An 18207-nucleotide genomic window follows, 5' to 3' on the forward strand; every position below is an offset into this window, starting at 1 on the left:
CCCTCCCCACACCACTCCAAGCTGCTTTCAGTGCACCAAACATAGCGTGACCGTTTTCCCCTCTGGACCTTTGCACATGCTGCTTCCTCTGCTCACCCCCTTTTCTCTCGGTCCCTTCTGTAGGAGCTGGAGGAGGCTGAGGGACAAGAGAAAGGGGTTGGGAGAGAGCTTGGAGCCTCTTGTGGTGGACACACTCCTGTCTGCCCAGCACTTGCCTTCACAGCAGCCCCCCTTTTGTGACAATGCTCCCCACAGTCAGCTGTGTTAGGCAACAGGAGCCACCACCTTACGAGGTCCTGCCTCCCTGCCACAGGGATCCACCCTCCTGGCCCCAGCTCTGCATTCCAGCCTCCAGGAAGGGGGAACGGAGGAAGTGTAGAGCAAGCAAATTCCTTTTAAAGAAGTAACACAGAAGTTGCACACATCCCTTTCATTCCATTCCATCAGTAAAAATGTCATCGTACTTAGCTGCAAAAAAGAGTCTCTAGTTCGTTGGACTGGTGCCGTTACTAAAAAGTTCCTTTCCTAAAAAGAAAAAGGGGGAGGATGGTTTGTTGTTGGGGATGACAGCTTCTGCCACACACCCCTGAGAGCCACCAGAGTCTCCCTCCAGGGCCCGACTCTATATTTGGCAGGGGCGGGGGGGATGTTGGAGGCTCGCTTACGCAGGGACCGTATCAGGTAGAATAGCAAACCACCCCTACGCTCTAGTGGCTCAAAACAGCCACCCCTTTCTCAGCTCACAATTCTGTAGGTCAGCAGTTTGGCTGGGCTCAGCTGGGGGTCTTCCACTGGTCTTGCCTGGGGTCATGCATGCAGCCGTAGTCACCTGATGGTTTGGTTAGGGCTGTGGACGGCCTGGCACATTCTCACTCACCTGTCCAGCAGTTGGCAAGCTGAAGGCCGACAGACCTCTGTTCTCCATGTGGCTTCTTCAGCCGGCTCAGACCCACCCACATCATAGTCTCTGCCTCCCAACCGTGGCCAGAGAGAGGGCAGTCCTCATGCACAAGTGGGTTTCAAGCCCCTGCTGACATCTGCTAGGGTTTCACTGGCCAAAATAACTCACCTTGCCGAGCTTGGATTCATGGGAGGAGAGACCGCTTCACCTCTTGGCGGGAAGAGCAGTGGAGCGGCAGTGCTCAGGACCACGGGAGGGAGCCTTCCTAACACGTGCACGACGACGGGTCTGCAGAGGTGACCTCGGTTCCACCCACAGAATAAGGAAGGTGTTCCTTTGTTCGTTCAGGATCTTGTGCCCCCCCCCCCCAAAAGCCTCTCCAGAGCCTCAGTGTAAGGGGTCTTTTTCTGAGTACATTTGACCTTGAACCAAGGCAGTCTCTGGAAGTAGGAGCTCTTCCTGTCTCTGGTGAGCTGTGAGGTCTCCCTGATGGCACCTCTTTCCCCTCTGTGCCGGCTCCCTTTTCCTCTCTGTGGCTGGCTTTTCTCCTGTCTGCCTCCAGCAGCAGCTCCCTCGCGATCTCTGCTCACCCTGGGCTTCAAGCCCCAGCACCCTTTCCCTGTCGGGCTTGCTAGCTGGTTCCGGCTCCCCCGTTTCACGATTCCAGAAAGTAGCCCTACCATCTGGCAAGTATCACGCTTGGTCGTCTGTGTCCAAGGGAGCAGGGATCTGAGTGGACTTTCACAGGCAGGGGGAAGATCTGGGGATGGAGGGAGGCACGAAGAGTCCTACCCTTCGTGCCGAGCCCACCAGACTTGGGCTCATACAGATCAGAGAGTCATGGAAGATTAGGGACAGAAGAGACCTTGGTGTTTAGTCCCTTAGTTTTCGATGAGGACAGAGAAGACAGAGGGAGGAGTGACTTACCAGCACCCCCCCACAGGGGTCTGCTCACTGCATCCAACCCTGTCCCCTGCCTAAGTGTCTAGTACTCCACACAGTATCCTGGGTAGAGACCAATATTTTGCCTTTATTCACATCTCAACACATAGTCAAATGTCTCTTCTACTTCTCAGTTCTCATGCCTCTTCCCTTCTTCCTGGGACACCGTGGCTTTTGAACCCCTCATTCCCATCAAGCGCAGCCGAGGAAGTGGCAGTGACCGTTCTGCTGAGTAGACAGGAAGGATGGTTGGAGGGGTGCTGGTCCTCTGGCCTGGCCAGACCGCAGCACCCGCCTACCTCTGCGTGGACTTGGCCTCGGGGGGGGTGCATGGGAGGCCCCTGGCAGCCTGGTTCTAAGTTCTATTCAGGCAGGAAAACCAGAAGCCACAGGCAGTAAAGAGCCATCTGTCTGAATATGATCATTCTGTTTTAAAAGAACAAGGAAGAAAAAAGTCTTAATTACCTGATTTTTATTAAGGATGGGAACAAATGTTAAGTATAACTCATCTTTTAAGATGAATTTCTGTTGATACTTTGGATAAAGCTGCCTTTTATCAATACTTTTCTCTGTTCTGCTTAGAGTTTTGAATATATTTTCCCACTCAATTTTTTTAATAAGACTTTATTTACTTATTTGAGAGAGAGAGAACAAGATGGGGAGCAGCAGGGAGAGAAGCAGACTCCCCGATGAGCTAGGAGCATGACATGGGGCTTGATCCCAGAACTCTGGGATCACGACTCTGAGCTGAAGGCAGCCACTTAACTGAGTTACCCAAGTGCCCCTATCCTATTCACTCTTACCCACAATGCCGTGGTTAGGTTATCATTAACCCTGCCAGCCATCCAATATCGTAGACTAGAAGCCTGAGGCTTAAGGATCAAAGCTGCTTGCCCCCCAGGCCATTCTCTTTCGACCACATCATTCAGCTCCTCTGACTAGAAGGGAGGAAGAAAGAACAAGAGGGAATGAGAAAAGCCGTGGGGGAGGAAAGGAGAGACCAAGGAAGAAGTGGGGAGAGGGAGAGAACCTGCAAGGATTCTGCGAAGTTGCCGAAACTCTCCTCGCCCTCGCCTCTGCACAGACCGTGTGCTGGAGAATGTGAGCCCTGCCTGTGGTCACACCCATTAGCTCCTCACCCTCCAGCCTTCAGAGACTCCGCTGTGAATGGAAAAAGCCACAACAATCGACTGCATAAAGAACCTCTGGGCTGCGGCATCCACACTCAGAGTAATGTTACCCTGGGAAAGAGATGGAATCAAGCAGAGGGGCAACTCCTGCCCCTGGGCTTCTGCACTTGGGATCTCGTTTGCCCTTGTGCCAGAGGGCAGCTGGGGAAGGCTGTCTTTGATACTCTCTGCCTCTCCTTCTCGACTCTTCCCTAAGCACCCCCAATCCCACCCTGGTGGGCTACACCCCCCCCCCCCCGCAGCCCCTGGGATCCTGACAGTCTCAATAGGCCCTGGCGCTGGGTCTGGTGAGGAAGCATCTAGATCGATGAAGAAGGGCAGGCACAGGTCCCACTCCGGATCCGTGGAAAGCCAGGCCAGGGCTGGGAAGACCAGAGGGGGCCTGTCCACATGACAGCCGGTCCACAGCTGATGCTCTCCGGGATCCTAGAGCATAGGCAGGGCCTTCCCAGTTCCTGTAAGCCAATCCCATCATTTAAACGAGGAAACCGAGGGTCAGAGAGGTGAGGGCAGGAGCCCAAGGTCCTGCTGTCCACACACTTGCCTTGAGCCAGGAGCCCAGAGCCCGGAGCCCAGTGCTCAGCCCAGGTCCTCCCCACTGGCAGCCATGCTCTCCCCTGGCCCCCGGCGCCCAGCGAGCCAGCGGGCGCCTCACATGTGATTATAATTACCGTGGGCTTGGCCTGAGCCCAGCCATACCGTGAGCACATCCAGGCCTGGTAACTGGCCAAGTTTCCATCTGGGCAGAAAAATGAAAAGGTTCAAGGGATGCATGTTAATCCCAAACACCCAAGCGCGAAGGACTGGGGAGAGGGGAAGAGGCCTGGCCAGGATCTCTTGGGGCACTGTCAGCCCACCAAGAGCTTCAGGGACAAGCCCAGGAGGCAGAATGCCCCCAGCCAGCACAGACTCAGCGGTGTGTCCACGAGGGGGCCAGGACTGCCCGCCTGTCGAGCTCTGTGGTTCAAGAGCCATCTCAAGATCACTTGTGGTTATAAAGCCTGCTGGCTCCTGGGGCCAAGATGGAACTCAGCTGGCAAGAGGGCCGGGCGTCCCCACAACAGTCACCCCTTCTCACTTGGCTCCTTCCTTGTACTAAGCATTTCCCAGGGGAACCTTCATGTCCCCATCCTTTCCTTCAGCTACCTTTCTATCCCCTACCACAGATGGGGAAACCGAGGCACAGAGAGATGCAGGGATTGGCCTGGGGCCTGGTAGCCATCGAGGAGCCAGGATGCGTAGAAGAAAGGCCTGTGGCAGCCAGTCTTGCTGGCAGCCTCCCTCCTGATGCTCTTGGGCTTTGAGAACAGCCTGGGCTATATCTAGGACTCCCCTGCTTTCTCCTAGAACCCACCACCATGCCTAGTGCCTGAAGATTTACTTGAGCTGTTTAGCCTCATCTGCCTCTCATCTGCCGCATGGTCCCAGTGGGGTCCCAAATTCTACCTGTTAGCCATCTTTTGTCTTTCTAATATTGACATCCCATGTCCTCAAGGCTTCCAGAATGGTTTCCCCAGTTCTTCAACCCTCGAGAGAAAAGGTCCTCCTTTTGTCCCAGACTTGAAGCAATCCTGAGTAACTCTCCCCTCACAGTTTGCCTCAACTGCCAGGAAATATCATCTGCAAGCTGTGCTTGGTTCAGGCCTCAGGGAATGCAACACTTTCGAATTTTTGACCTATGATATATGTGCAACCATCCCTAGGGGGGCTTATAACAGGTTAAACAGGTATTAAGAGAACCAGCACTCTCTGCCTCAGAAGCAAAGGAGTTAACATTTTAGCTGAAATTTTACTAATAACATGTGGTGTGCTAAAAGCCCTATGAAGGACAGCCGCCATCAATTAAATATCAACTGTCAGGTGGGAAAGAGTGATGGCTCCCAAAGGGAACAACCAACTTTTTGATTGCTGATGCCCCTGAGGGAATACAATTCCTCAGAAAAAAACCAGGTCTACCTCAGATAAATGTGCTTATTTACACCAGCTTCTAGACTGGCTGAGGACAGTCCAGGGCCTGCAGCCAGGCAGAATGCAGTTTCTTGCCGACTTGGGGATTTACGGGCTTCCTGGACAGGCCAAGCAGCCTCAGTTTCAAGGCCAGCAGCTGGCCCAGGAGGTTGGCCAGGGTTTTTTCAGAGGCTTTGCAAACAGTTGGGCCCTTGGGGAAAATGGCTTTGAAACATGGGGTTGTTATCTGGTCTTCCATCTCTGCTAGAGTCAAAGCCACAGCAGGGGCATTTTCTCCACGGAGGCTGGGGCCCGAGCCCTTGGGGAGAGATGGGGAGCAGAATGAGGAAATGAAGCATTATTCTCAAAAGGTCATCTCTTTATTTTTTCTACTTTCAAAAGGCCCCAATGATCACTTTGTGTTTAAGCCAATCTTGCTTTTTCAAAGAAATGAAGAAAGGAAAAGATGTTTTTTCCACAGCTAATTATAAAAGCCATAAGGTTGGAAAAATCTGGAGAAAACATCTGTCTCCTGGTTGTGCCTCCCCTAGGTATACACTAAAGCCCATGGGGAGGGGTTGGTTTATGAATAACCTGCCAGGGGTAGCTCTATCAGCAATCTAGGGGCCCCTAATCTCAAGACACCCCCCACCCTCTGTTTATCTGTGTCCCCATTACTGGATCTAATGTCCATTTTTTCTTTTCAGTCCTCATGGGAACTGGAAAATGGCCAAGAGACTAGAAGTGCTAGTGACTGGAGTCCTTATAATCTGAAGGAAGGCAAGTTCGGGGGGCTCTGTCACTCCAGGGCACTGAGTCCTTAAAGCCTGCACTCCCCATGAAAGGGCAAGGTCCAGAGGTGGGCTGGCTCACTGGCCTTGCTGCCCCCCTGTCCCAGCATGGTTGCCTTCTGCACATGGCTGCTGGAAGGGCTTCTTCCTAAGCACACGGGGTCGGTCTTCTGGCCTTATGCTGACCAAGAAAAAAAGTGGGTGTCCTTGGATTTCCTGTTTAAAAAGTGCTGGTGGGGGGAGTTGCGGTCTAGAGAAACCATCTTATTCCCTCACCCATCTATCAGAGCTACAAATCTCAACCTTTCCAAGGTGATGGAGAGGTGGGCTGGTGGGGCCAGGGAACGGGGGTCTGGCAGCAGTAGCCATCCTCTGGCGGCCCCTCCAGCTTTGATAAGCTCTGAGAGCCAAAACCAGGCCCCCAGGCCCCCACGCCCACCCCACCACCCTGCAGCAAATCCCTTCTTGCTCTCACAGCTTCTCAGCCCTGGCCATTCAGGATGACGTTTTCTAAACACTGGCAATGGAGATAAGAAGCAGGCGAGAGGAGAGGCTGAGAGCTGGAGCCAGGCCCAGGGAAGGAAGCAGGCTCCCTGCTAAGAGAGCCAGAGGCACCCAGGCCCCCGCCAGAGCTCACCCTCACTTCGATACTATGCCAAGTCCAGGTCCTTGGCCTAGCCAGTCGTTCACTGGTCAGAATCCATGCTCGCCTGGGCAGCCTGAATGCAGGCACTGCCTTCAGTGCCTGCATTGCCAGAGAACTCCTGCCCAGAAAGTGGAGGTCAGAGCTCATCCCATCACCCAGCGCTGGGAAGAGGTCGGGCACGTGGCCTCATGGCACTCGGTAAATACTTGTAGAAAGAATGACTTGCTGTGTTACTGCTCCTATTGGAGCTGTGACCAATGCCCCAGGGATGGCATCTCTAAGGCAGAGAGGACAATCAGGTGCCCCTCAAAGCAAATATGGAGGGGCCTGGTTAGGTGCAGGTGGCCTGCACAGTAAAAATCAGATGACCTGAGCTCTTGACCTGTTTCTAGGAAAGTCATTCAACAATAACAAAAAAATAATAATACTAGGTAGTACAGGGTGCAGAGGAATGAGAGTCTCTTCTGACAGGCTCCAGACAGTGGTTTCAAGGTCATCTCTGGGATCCCTTGGAAACCTTAGAAAAGCCAGAACAGTCCAGCCTGCTTCCCTGAAACTCTAGAATCGCCCAAAAGCGTGCGCTGTTTCCGGGTTCTGGGTCAGACCCTTTTTGAATCCCAGCCCCTTGAACTCCCACCTCTAAAGACAGTCCCACAGCCCCCACTAGGATGGCAGGCTTGGAGGGAGCTGTTTGTCCCTCACACATTCCATGGATGATCTTTGGTCCCTCTCTCAACCTGGACAAACAGAAGGAAACACACTCCGCCCACTACCCAGTCCAGCCACGCTGATCTCTGGGGGCAGGAACCTTAAGAGGAATCCCAGCTCCAGCCAAAAAAAACATGATTCCGAGCTGGCTAAGCCAGGTGGCTTCTCCCCCACTGCCTTCTGTTCCCCTGCCCCCAAGCCCAGGAGCCAATGAGCTTGGGTAAACCTGAGACCCCCCACCCCCATACTGCCTGCAGCCAGCATGGGCTTCTGTGTGTGTCTCTGTATCTTCATGGGGACCACGGCACTGCAGCCCCTCCCTAAGCCAGTAAAATCTCTTTTCAACATAACTGATTACATCTGCAAAGCCCTATTTCCAAATAAGGTCACCCTGTGAGCTTGCAGGTGACCGTGAATTTAAGGGGGACACTAATGTACACCAATGTTGAATTCAACTTTATCTGGTCAATAAAGTCCATGACCCCTCACCCACCCGATTTTGGCTTCCAAGATTCTGTGGCTGTTGTCTGTTCTTCTGTTGTCTTTGTCCCTTTATTTCCATTTTGGAGGTGCTTGAGGCAGGAGCTATGGTAAAAAGAAACCAGAGAGGTGAATCTTTTTTTTTTTTTTTAAGATTTTATTTATATATTTGACAGAGAGATCACAAGTAGGCAGAGAGGCAGGCAAAGGGAGAGGGGGGGAAACAGGCTCCCCGCTGAGCAGAGAGCCCGATGTGGGGCCTGATCCCAGGACCCTGGGATCATGACCTGAGCTGAAAACAGAGGCTTTAACCCACTGAGCCACCCAGGTGCCCCCAGAGAGGTGAATCTTAATGACACTTTCTTTAATCCAATATACCCAAAATATTACAATTTCTACATGTAATCAATGCTGGAAATTATTTTTTTTTAAAGAGTTCATTTTTGGGTCATCTCTACACCCAACATGGGGTTCAAACTCCTGATTCCAAGCTCAAGAGTTGCATGCTTAGCAACCAAGCCAGCCAGGCGCCCCTAGAAAATTACAGCCACAGGGGGCTAGTGGCTACCTTGCTGAACACCATTGCTCAGGAGGAAGAGAAAGCGGTGTGGCACTGGGGACCCTCAGGGGAAGACCAACAGGTTCCATTTACTGATGACTTTACCACCTCCACAGGCTGCCCTGATGCTCTTTCATTGAAGATGGAGGGAATGAGTGCCACAGGGCACACTCACAGGACTGTTCTGTCACCCCAAAGAGGGATTTGTTCATTCACAAGGAAGGTGATCACTACCTGGTCGCTGTCCCATCTGGAGATGTAATGGCGCCCCTTTCCCATGGCACACTTCTTGTGTGAGCCAGGCCCGGAAAGCCTGGACTCAAAGCCAGGGCCTGTCCTTCCTGGGGATGGGTTGGAAATCTCAGACAGCACCAGTGTGAGGCCTCGGCAGCCCCGCATCCAGCAGGCATGCCGGTCACTGGGAGGATGCAGCCAGATTCCCTTTCCCTCTGTGAGGCAGTGGGAACCAGGTGTGTCCGTGTTCTGGGGCCTGGCTCTTAGACACCCTCACGGTGTCCTCTTTCTCTTTACATCCAGATCGGTCTTGCCGGCCTAGGCCCATTCTCTCTTTTTTACAATGACTTTGCTTCTGTCTGCTCCACATCTGCGTGTCAGTTTTGTGGTCAAACTCTCAAAAAGCAAGCTTATTCCCCAGGGAATGGGCTCCCTCACTTCCCTGGAAGTGCCTGCAATTCTTTATTCTCTTAGATCCTGTTCCACAGCCTCCGTGTTTTTCTGAGCAATCCACAAATAAAGGACCTAGACCCAGAACCGGGCCCAGGCATGTCCTACCCACCTCTTGGGCTCTGGGGCCTGCACACAGTAGGGGTGCGGCCCCCAGCCAGGATGCGCGGAACAGAGGCATCCCACCCACACTACCCTCCCTGTCCTGGGGATCCGGGGACAAGCTGTGCCTGAGCCCAAGTAGCTGTGCTCTGGAATAAATAAGTCACTTCTATGAAGGGGTAAAATTTGGATGGAAAATGGAGTACAGGGAGTGGAGAACAAGGAGAGGGGAGGAGGAACCTCTGAAGTTAATTCAGGGTTACCACCAGTGTCTGAAAGCTACAGATGCCACGGCTCTTTTGCTCTCTGGTTCTCAATCTCTCTATCTCTCACTTCCTCTGTTTCTCTCTCTCTCTCTCTCTCTCACACACACACACACACACACACATCTTGAGAGCCTTCCATTTTTTTTCTGCTATGCACAGACTTCACAAAAAGTGATTCAACCTTACATAAGAATCCGAGGGGCTCAGGAGCACAATGACTCACTGCCCTGAAATTTCCAGTGGGTTACACACGTCTTCTTAGATGATCTTGAAAATTTTTATCTTGAGTGGTTCTCAAAAAAAAATTGGCAGATTGGGGTGGGGCTCCTGCCTCAGGGCAGGAAAGAGTAGCTTCGAGGAACAGAAAGAGACAGGTGCTGGGGACAGGGCCCTCTTGGTGTCAGGCCTCACCAGGTTCCACTGAGAATCAGGAAGTCTCCTCTCAGGACCTCAGGGCATTTCAAGAAAGCTAGTGTTACAGTCACCCTAGGGAGAGCCCACCCCTGGGTGTCTAGGCAGGACTTGGATTTGGGGAGGCCTGTGGCTTTAGGGTCACTGCTGACTAAAAAGCCTCCGAATGCTGCAGGGCAGTGGTCCCCAGCTCTGGTCACACACTAGAACTCTCTGGGAGCTTTAAAGTCCTAATGCCCAGTCACGCCCTAGACCAACTAAATCAGAACCTCTGTGGCCCACAGATCAGTATTTCTTTAGGTGTCCCAGGTGATTCCAATGTGCAGCCAATGAGGAAGCCCTGCTGGTTGGATGGGTGGATGATTCCAGTCGTTGGTGCCTCCCTGATTCCCAGAGGCTTGTTAGCCACTCCCTCGAATTCCGGGTTCAGTCAGATGTGATTCTCCAGAAAGCCTGAGAGTTTCCCCTTCTTGGCTGGGCTGCAAAAAGCCCAAAAGACACCAATTCCCTGAAGGGAAGATTGGCAGCTCCAAAGAGCTGACGGGTGGGCGTCGCAGAGAACAGGGCAGAAGACTCTCCTAAGGCAGCCCTGCGGAAGCTCAGATGCCCCCAGGCCAAGCCTCTCTCCCATCCCATCACAGGCCTGCACCAGCGCCCCTCTGCCAGCATAGTCCTTCCGGACCACCAGTGGCTCCCTCAGCCACAGGAGAAAGTAAGGGGCCTCATGCTGTCACTAAGAGTCACGCCCAGCCTTCCCCCAGCCTTTTCCTCCTTCTCCCTGATGCACATGGGCCCTACCCCACAGGCCTGCCCCCACCCGCCACCATACCCTGCCCCTGCCTCCATCCAGACTCCAGCTCACACACCCAAATGTCCCCTCAGTGAACAGTAAGACGGAGTGAATTCACTCGGAGGCTCAGTGAATACTAGTTCCATGAATAAGGGATGAACTATTATCATCTCTGTTGCTGCTGTTGGCCTCATTGTCCATGTTGTTCTCATTTCTGCCGTCAAATTTATTGTTCTGATGGGGTTCTTTCAGTATCACCGGCAGCTCTGAGGGTACAGCACTCCTGTCCCCGCCCCTCCCCAAAGCCACATGGTCTTGGCAACCCTCCACTTTAGGGCCTGAGAAGGGCCCACTTTGTGCCCTGGGTCTGGCTGGAAGTGCAGAGAGGGACAGCCAGACCAGCCACACGACAAATGACCTTTTGGACCCTTTCTCTTCGCATGGCAGATCTCACCTACTCCTCTCCCTTTTCTCCCCATCTCTCTGGGGCAGTTTTGTCCGTCTTGGCAAGCAGACAACACCCGGCTTGCTGCAGCTCCAGGCCAGGGTCTGTGGAGAACTCCTTGGCTCCTGGGCCAGCACTCCCAGCAGTCTCTCTCCTTCCTGGGGTCCACGCTGATCTTGGGGGCAGGCTGGACTGCCTTAGGGCATGGGGATGGGAGGAGGTAAGGTCACAGTTGATGAGACCCTAGGCAAACCACCTCAGGCAAGGCTAAATGGCACTAAAATGCCAAAGTTAGGACCCAGAGTTAGGATCCCCTAAAGAGGATGATGGGAAGGTGGGCCTGAGCCCAGATGCCTGCCCTCCAGCCGTCCCTGTCCTGCCTCAACAGAACCAGGCTTGGTAGCTGGGAAGTCTAAGAATAGAACCCCCGTCCCCCAGCTCAGAACCCAGTCTCAAAAGAGTAGTTAAAAACAGTCAGGAACAGAGTAGGATTTTTCTATGTTGATTTTCCTTCAAAAGATTCACAATATGTCCCAAATATCCCTAACTTCTTAGGTTTGTGATACTGCTCCCTATGACTCCAGACCTTCCCCAAACCTTCCCTGACCTAATTCGTACTTTCTTCTGTAGCTACTCAGTATACCCCAGGACTGCCCCTGGTTAGCCCAACCAAAAGATGACCTCATCCCGCACTCTGGTTAGGGGTCATGTTTGTATCCGCAATTTTCACAGGATTATAAAGCTGACCATCTTTGATAATTCTACCTTTTGTCTTAATTCAGGAGAGACTTGCAGTAATGTTTCTTTGGGCAATGTTTCCTAAAGTCTGTGCCATGAACCTCAAGTTTTGTGAGATGTTAAATGGTATTATGTTAAAGAAAGAAAGAAAGAAAGAAAGAAAGAAAGAAAGAAAGAAAGAAAGAAAGAAAAGGTCTAATAACTTTGGAAAATAATGGGTTTTAAAAATGAATGTGTTTTCTATTATTGCCTGATTCTGAGGCTTTACCAAATACATTAGAAGTGGAGTGTTTTCCAAACCTTCTTAACCACTCAACATTCTTTTCTCAGAGGATGCCATGTGACCAGTGTTCCACGGCCTAGACTTTGGGAAAGTCTGCGATTGTTAGGCTCCATAGAAAAAGCAACTGTTCTCATTGGCTGGTTATGCAGGTGGCAGGATTGGAAAGAGGTCTGTAGAGCCAGCAGCAGCTATTAAAATCTTGGTGGCAAAGCTCTTCCCGTCCTAATTCCTTCAGCATGGGTTCGACATTCACTGGCCTTGCCAAATGTTCCCTTTCACATGATCTCCAAGGCCGATGGCTTTTGTGGTCTTTGTGAGTCCCTCTCAGTGGTGGTCCTGAGAACCGCAGGCCCAGGATCAGCACCACTAACCACCACCAGCAGGATAACGCAGGGGAAGTCAAAGCTTTCTGTGTGGCAAGGGGGTGAAAACGCGGTCCTAGATCACTTCCACATCCCTGCGACTAAGAGAATGAAGAAGGAAGGTACTGGGTCTACAGATTGTTTAATGAAGCATAGATGTCATAGATGCCCAACACAGGGGGGCAGTCGGAGATGCCACCTCTCTGGGACAGCATGAGTGTGCATGACACACGGGAAGCGTGTCCTTCTACAGTATTAAGTGGAAAGAGGCTGTAATGCAGAAGAGGGAACTGGTAGTTTACAGATGGTGGCAGAGTCTTCAGGGACCACCTACAGCTGGCCCAGTACCAGGAGGGTGTCTTAGGTGTGAAATGTGGAGCCCCCAGGGAATGGCCTGGATGGGTTGAAAGTGTGGCAGAGGCCACTGAATTGGATAATACAAAAGAAAGAACCGTAATTTGAGAGTTAGGGCTGGCAGCTGGAGGGGGGAGAAGCTTCCAAATGGAACATTCAGACACTCAGTGCATATCTGTGGGGAGGAAGGGCCATGGGGGAGTCTTCGGGGGTCTGTAAGGTTCTCTGTGGGGCATTTATTGGCTCTACTGCAAAGGAAAGATTATCTCCATCTCTCCTCTCTTGTCTCTAATGTGTGACCAAGACAACATTTCCCAACACCAAGGAAAGACAGTAAACTGGTGAGCTGAAGCTGGGGGGCACCCCCAGAAATCCTCAGCGCTGCTGGGAGCTCTGTTGAGTCTGCCACTGTCTCTGGTATAACCAGCAGGGTCCCAGCAGGAGACAGATGGCATGATCCACAAGGATAACAGGAGAGAGAGAAATAAAAGGACCATTTACAAAGGTGAGGGCAGGGTGTGTGCGTGGGCACACCCCAAGGGCTGGTAACAGCCCTGCACTGTTTGCTCCCCTAGGCCTGAGGGGGACTGGAGAGAACCAGCTGGGGGCTATCTGAAAAGACAGACAAGAGCTGTGACCTTCTGCAGAGGGCGCAGCCAGGCCCCAGTGACCCCACAGGGAAGGGGCAGGAAAAAGACACCATGGGCTGAATTGTTCAGCCCTAATGCCCAGTACCTCAGAATGTGACTATAGTGGGGGACAGGTCTTTTAGAGAGGTGATTAAGAGGGAACTGAAATTTAAATACACAAAAGACCCTAGAGGTGTGCCCCTCCAACCAAGGTCAAAGCAGGCTGGGAACAGTGGAGAGTAGACCTAGAGGGGCAGATAGGGAACCACATACTGGGAAAAAACCTTGAGCCAATTTAATGTATCATAAGAATGGGTAACTGAAGCTTCTGGTGCCAGGTTTACAAGTAGGACACAGGATGGTGGGGTGAAAACAGGCCAACACTTGGGCCAAGACTGGAAAAATAGGAAAAATAACAATGTTTGGCAATTACATGGCTGATTTTTTTTCAAACTTTTCTTTATGGTCAGATTGTTTTCAGACTCAAAAAGAGACCATCTAGAGGCAGACTTTTCGGAAGAAACCACTTAATCCAGTTTGGGGAACAGCTGTAGGGGAGCGGGAGGGAGGCAGAAGTGTGGTGGATGAGGGCAGACATCCCCCTTGAAATATTTTTTTTTGAAATATTTTTTATTTTAGGTAGGCTCCATGTTGAGCGTGGAGCCTAGCACAGGTCTTAAACTCATGACCCTGAGATCAAGACCTGAGCTGAGATCAAGAATTGGACACTTAAACTGACGGAGCCACCCAGGCACCAACACTCCTGCCCAAATGTTTTGGGCATCACCGGAAGAGAGGTGTCCAGGTCTCTAGTGTGGGCCAGCCACCTACTTGCATATGACAGGTCATTCCCTCAGCCCTGGACTCCATCTCCACATGGGACACGCTCAGAACACAGCTCAGAGAGGAGCAAAAGCATCTAGGGGAGCCATCCTGAATGCCCCTCAACCCCTCGCTTCAGCCCCCGAAGTCCTGGGGAGCTGTCATTCATGGCTTTGCCCAGGGTTCTACCCGAGTCCCATGAGCACCATGGGCCACCTCCCGAGTGGGTGATTCAGGCCAGGCTACTGGCCGCCCACCTCAGCCCTTCCGCCTTCTGTGACCAGAGCCCTCAAGCCTGCATGCCAGGATCGCTTCCCGGCCGGCCTCCCTCAAGCCTGCATGCCAGGATCGCTTCCCGGCCGGCCCTCCTTGCTGGCTCTTCTCTAGCTCAGCCACAGGTGCTCTAATCCTCGGTTTTTTAGATTAGGTGGTCCTGATTGTCCTCATCGGGACTCATAGAGACCTCCAGCTGGCCTAGATGAAGGGGTCTGAAAACCCACCTGTCCCCCTTACACATGCTGACCCATGCAGCTGATCCCAGAGCTCCCTTACTTGCTGGCGATTGGCCAAATGGAACCGGTAACAAAGGACCGGGTCAATCATGGGCTGAAGGAGAATCCGGGCCGTGTTCAGAACTGTGGTGTACCAGCATGTCCGACCAACGGGGGATTATGATTAGATAACAACTCTGGGAGAGAACCCAGTTGGCCGCCTCGCTTGCTGGCTGACTCAAGGTCATGATAGCAGCTCACATCTTTTAGCCACCTACCATGGCCTGATCTGAGTGCTCTCCCTATGCCGACTCTCATAAGTGACATGCCTGACCCCTCCGTGAGAGGGAGGCTGTGCTTTTCCCCACTGTGTGCTTGAGGACAGCAGGACACAGTGGTCACAGAACTAGTACACAGTCACACAAATAGTAATGGCACAGCCAGGATTTGAACCCAAGGCTGTTATGAGTCACCGGTCTCTGTTTCCTCCTAACTGAGGATAGGACGGAAGGCACTCACTGCCTCCAAGAGAACAAGCTCCATCCCCATGAGCAAGGAAGTGAGGATAGCAGGACAGAGCACACAAAGTCCCAAGGTACTCCCTGCCTTCTCTTGGCTGATGTCCACCTCTGGCCCCAAGCTGCTGAGGTTGTCCCTGGAGAGAGCAGATCATCCTGCTCTCACTGTGACTCAGCTAGGCTCAGGACTCCTGCTGCCCTGCCCTCCCACTGAGGATCCACTCATGGATTCAACTTGGGCCTTACAGAGCCCCACAGCAGGGACAGTTATGTGAGTAAGAGCAGGGACAGTCCATGTCCAATCTCACGCGTCCTCTCTGGGGTTGTTTGATTTGAGCACTTGACTCCCAGGACACCAAGCAGAGGCCTACTTGGTTAGGGTCCTTTAGTCAAATACAGGTCACAGGCTGGGAGTCTTCTCCAGCAGAAACGGTCTCCACCCTGACCTCTGCCTGGTCCCCTAGCATCTCAGAAAGGGACAAGCATCTTAGTGGTCCAGCTGTCTGATTTGGAGGCAGGTGGGGTGGGGGTAGAGGAAGGGGGGGGATGTAGGTCTTTAATCTTTCTCTCTGGACCAAGGAAACTGACAGTCCTGCTTTAATAAGCTCCCCCAGGCAAAGAGCTGGGGTGGGAGGCTCCCAGATGGAGCAGATTCTCCAGGATCCCTTACTAGAAAGCCAGAGATCTTTCGCAGGCATCGTGGAGTTCCTAGTCTCCAACTTGCACAAGACATTCCGAGGCCGAACTAGACAGTGGTTGCTTGATAAGTCACATCACATGTAAAATATCTCATTCCAATTAATAGCTCATACCGAAGCCAGGCACCCGTAATACAGCCACGAGGGACATTTAGTGGACAGGCACTCTAAGATCGTTGTGTGTCTGCCTGAGAGAACACACTTGCCATGATGAGCCCTACCCCAAGAGAAGGCCTGAATGTTGGAGGGCCACAGTAGCTGTTATTTGAACCCACCCTGGGGACGTGTTTGCCTCTGAGGGAGGGGGTGCCCTCTTATCTGGAAAGCTAAAAGAGAATGACACCCCTGAGACCAAGCAATCTAGCTCTGGACCCTCTAACTTGGGGAAAAGAACACATTTCCAGAACCTACCTATTTTTCCATGAAGCAAGAACTGGTAGGGACATGCAACTGCCCTTAACAGAAAACCCAACTCGAAATGGCTTAGACAACAACAGGAAATCACAAGGTAGTCAGCCCCCAGCAATGGTTAACACAGCGGCTCAAGGCCCCATGTTCTTTCCACCTCTCGGCTCTGCTCTCCTCATCCCCGCTGCCAGCCTCTGGGAGCAGATGTGAGACCAGGGACCTCCCCCCCCACCAACCCACCCCACCGCAGTCCGTGGCGAACCCGCAAGTCCCACCTCTGGCAACATCCAGCCAGCCCAGCTCTCACACCACAGCTGTGTTTTTCCACCTCTTCTGTACAAAATAACTGCAAAAAGTCTGACGGTTTTTTTCCCTGTCCACATTTGATTTATGGCTACAATTACAAGCTCTCCTTCACTCCATCTGCATGCCAACAGATAGCTTTTGCAAGTCAGCACGGCTGCCATCTCAGCCCCTCTCGGGTCCTCACGCTCAGAGATATGGGGCCCTGCCCACTGCTTCCCCCTGCCACCCCCGCCCGCAACTGGCTGGGTCTGGGCTGCCTGGGACGCATTCGAGTTGGATGAGCAGCTAAATGATCTCTTTCAACAGAAACTCTGAAAGATAGGATAGGCTCCTCTCTCTACCCAGCATCCATGTGGGATGAATCAGGAAACCCTGTCTTGCAGCCTAGCCAAGCCAACCTTCCCAATGAGATCTTTACCAAATGCTCCAAAGGGTTCCCATATTTAAGAGCAGACCAACCTCTGGGCCAAAGCTTCACTTCCCCCCCTTCTCACCGCCCCTTCCTAAAATAACCACTCCGGAGTCAGGGTCTCTGGGTTGAATCCTGACTCTACTTCTTGAACAAGTTACTTGCCTCACTGTGTCCCAGGTTCCTTCTGTAAAACTGGGGCTAATGATAGTCCCTACCCTACAGAGCTACTCTTAGATTGAGTAGGATTAGATATAAATCCTTGGTTTGGTGTCTGACTGTTCTTTACCTGTCAGTTTTCATTATTACTATTATTTGCATTTATTTTCTAATCTAGAGTAACCGTTACCTCTCGCTGAACATGTAATGCTGCCGGGCACAGCCCAGGTTGTCCCCACATAGCATCACAGCCACCTGGGAAGACAAGGCCCCTGTCTTGCAAATGAGCAAACCCAGGCCCACAGAGCTAGGAACTTGTCTAAGCTCTTGTAGTTGGGAAGTGAGAACACAGAAATTGCAGCCCAGAGTTGCCACTTTTCCACGACACCAACTGCCTTGCAACTCCATTTTATCTGAGTAATATATGTATATATTTGGCGGGGAGAGGGGATTTAGAGAAATTGAAGAAATTTGAGATGTGGGGAAAGAACATCACTCAGTTAGGATACAATGCCACAGTTCTAAGGTCACCAGGCATCCTGGGCCTCCTCTAAGAAGGCAGGCACTGAAGAACCCTCTAGACCGCCCCCATCTGCCACCTGATTCTCCACAATGAGCCTAGACAACTTGGTAAAAAGAAAATGGCCTCCAGGGCCTTCATGGAAACAGTCAAATAAACAAAACAATAAAAAGCAAGGCCCCCCCACACAAAAAAAGCCAGGTAGGCACGTTAGGGCTTGGGGAGAGGTACAGGTGTGGCCCTTGGCTCCAGCGGGGAGAATGTTCTCTCTGTCCCCTCCCACTGCCCTCCTAAGCCAGTTCAAGGATGTCATTTGGGCCAATGTGCTAGTGGGTTGGGGTCACTGTGCCTATTTAAAGACCTCATGCCCTGGGGCCGGGCCCCTTGCAGGCCAACACAAAGCAGTGCTGAGCTCAGAGCTTAGCCCAAAGAGGAAAGGCCCATGGATAGCTCTCCCTTCAAACAGATGTTTCTCTGTGTGCACCCTCACCCCCCTTGTTGCAAGTAGCCCTAGACAGCTCTTTCTCCCACCTTCTTCCCTCAGCCCCACGTGCTGCAGTCAGACAAGGTGAGCCTGCCTCTGTTCCAGGAAGGCCCACCCGCTGGCCCCCACTGCTTCTGTGCTGGCTTCTGTGGCATTAGGGGGAA

General features: G+C 52.2%; 1 long non-coding RNA gene across 1 annotated transcript in view; it reads right to left on the reverse strand.

Moving 5' to 3' along the window:
* Window positions 1-1928: 1928 nt before the first annotated feature.
* Window positions 1929-18207, reverse strand: part of LOC132022599 (uncharacterized) — a 29098-nt gene continuing 12819 nt past the window's right edge. Inside the window, exons 2-3 of the long non-coding RNA XR_009405641.1 lie at window positions 7619-7710; window positions 1929-2269 (exon numbers count right to left, since the gene is read on the reverse strand). This is a non-coding gene — a long non-coding RNA (uncharacterized LOC132022599). The remainder of the gene's footprint in view (window positions 2270-7618; window positions 7711-18207) is intronic.

The sequence above is a fragment of the Mustela nigripes genome, chromosome 7, assembly GCF_022355385.1.
Source record: "Mustela nigripes isolate SB6536 chromosome 7, MUSNIG.SB6536, whole genome shotgun sequence".
NCBI classification, from domain to species: Eukaryota; Metazoa; Chordata; class Mammalia; order Carnivora; family Mustelidae; genus Mustela; species Mustela nigripes.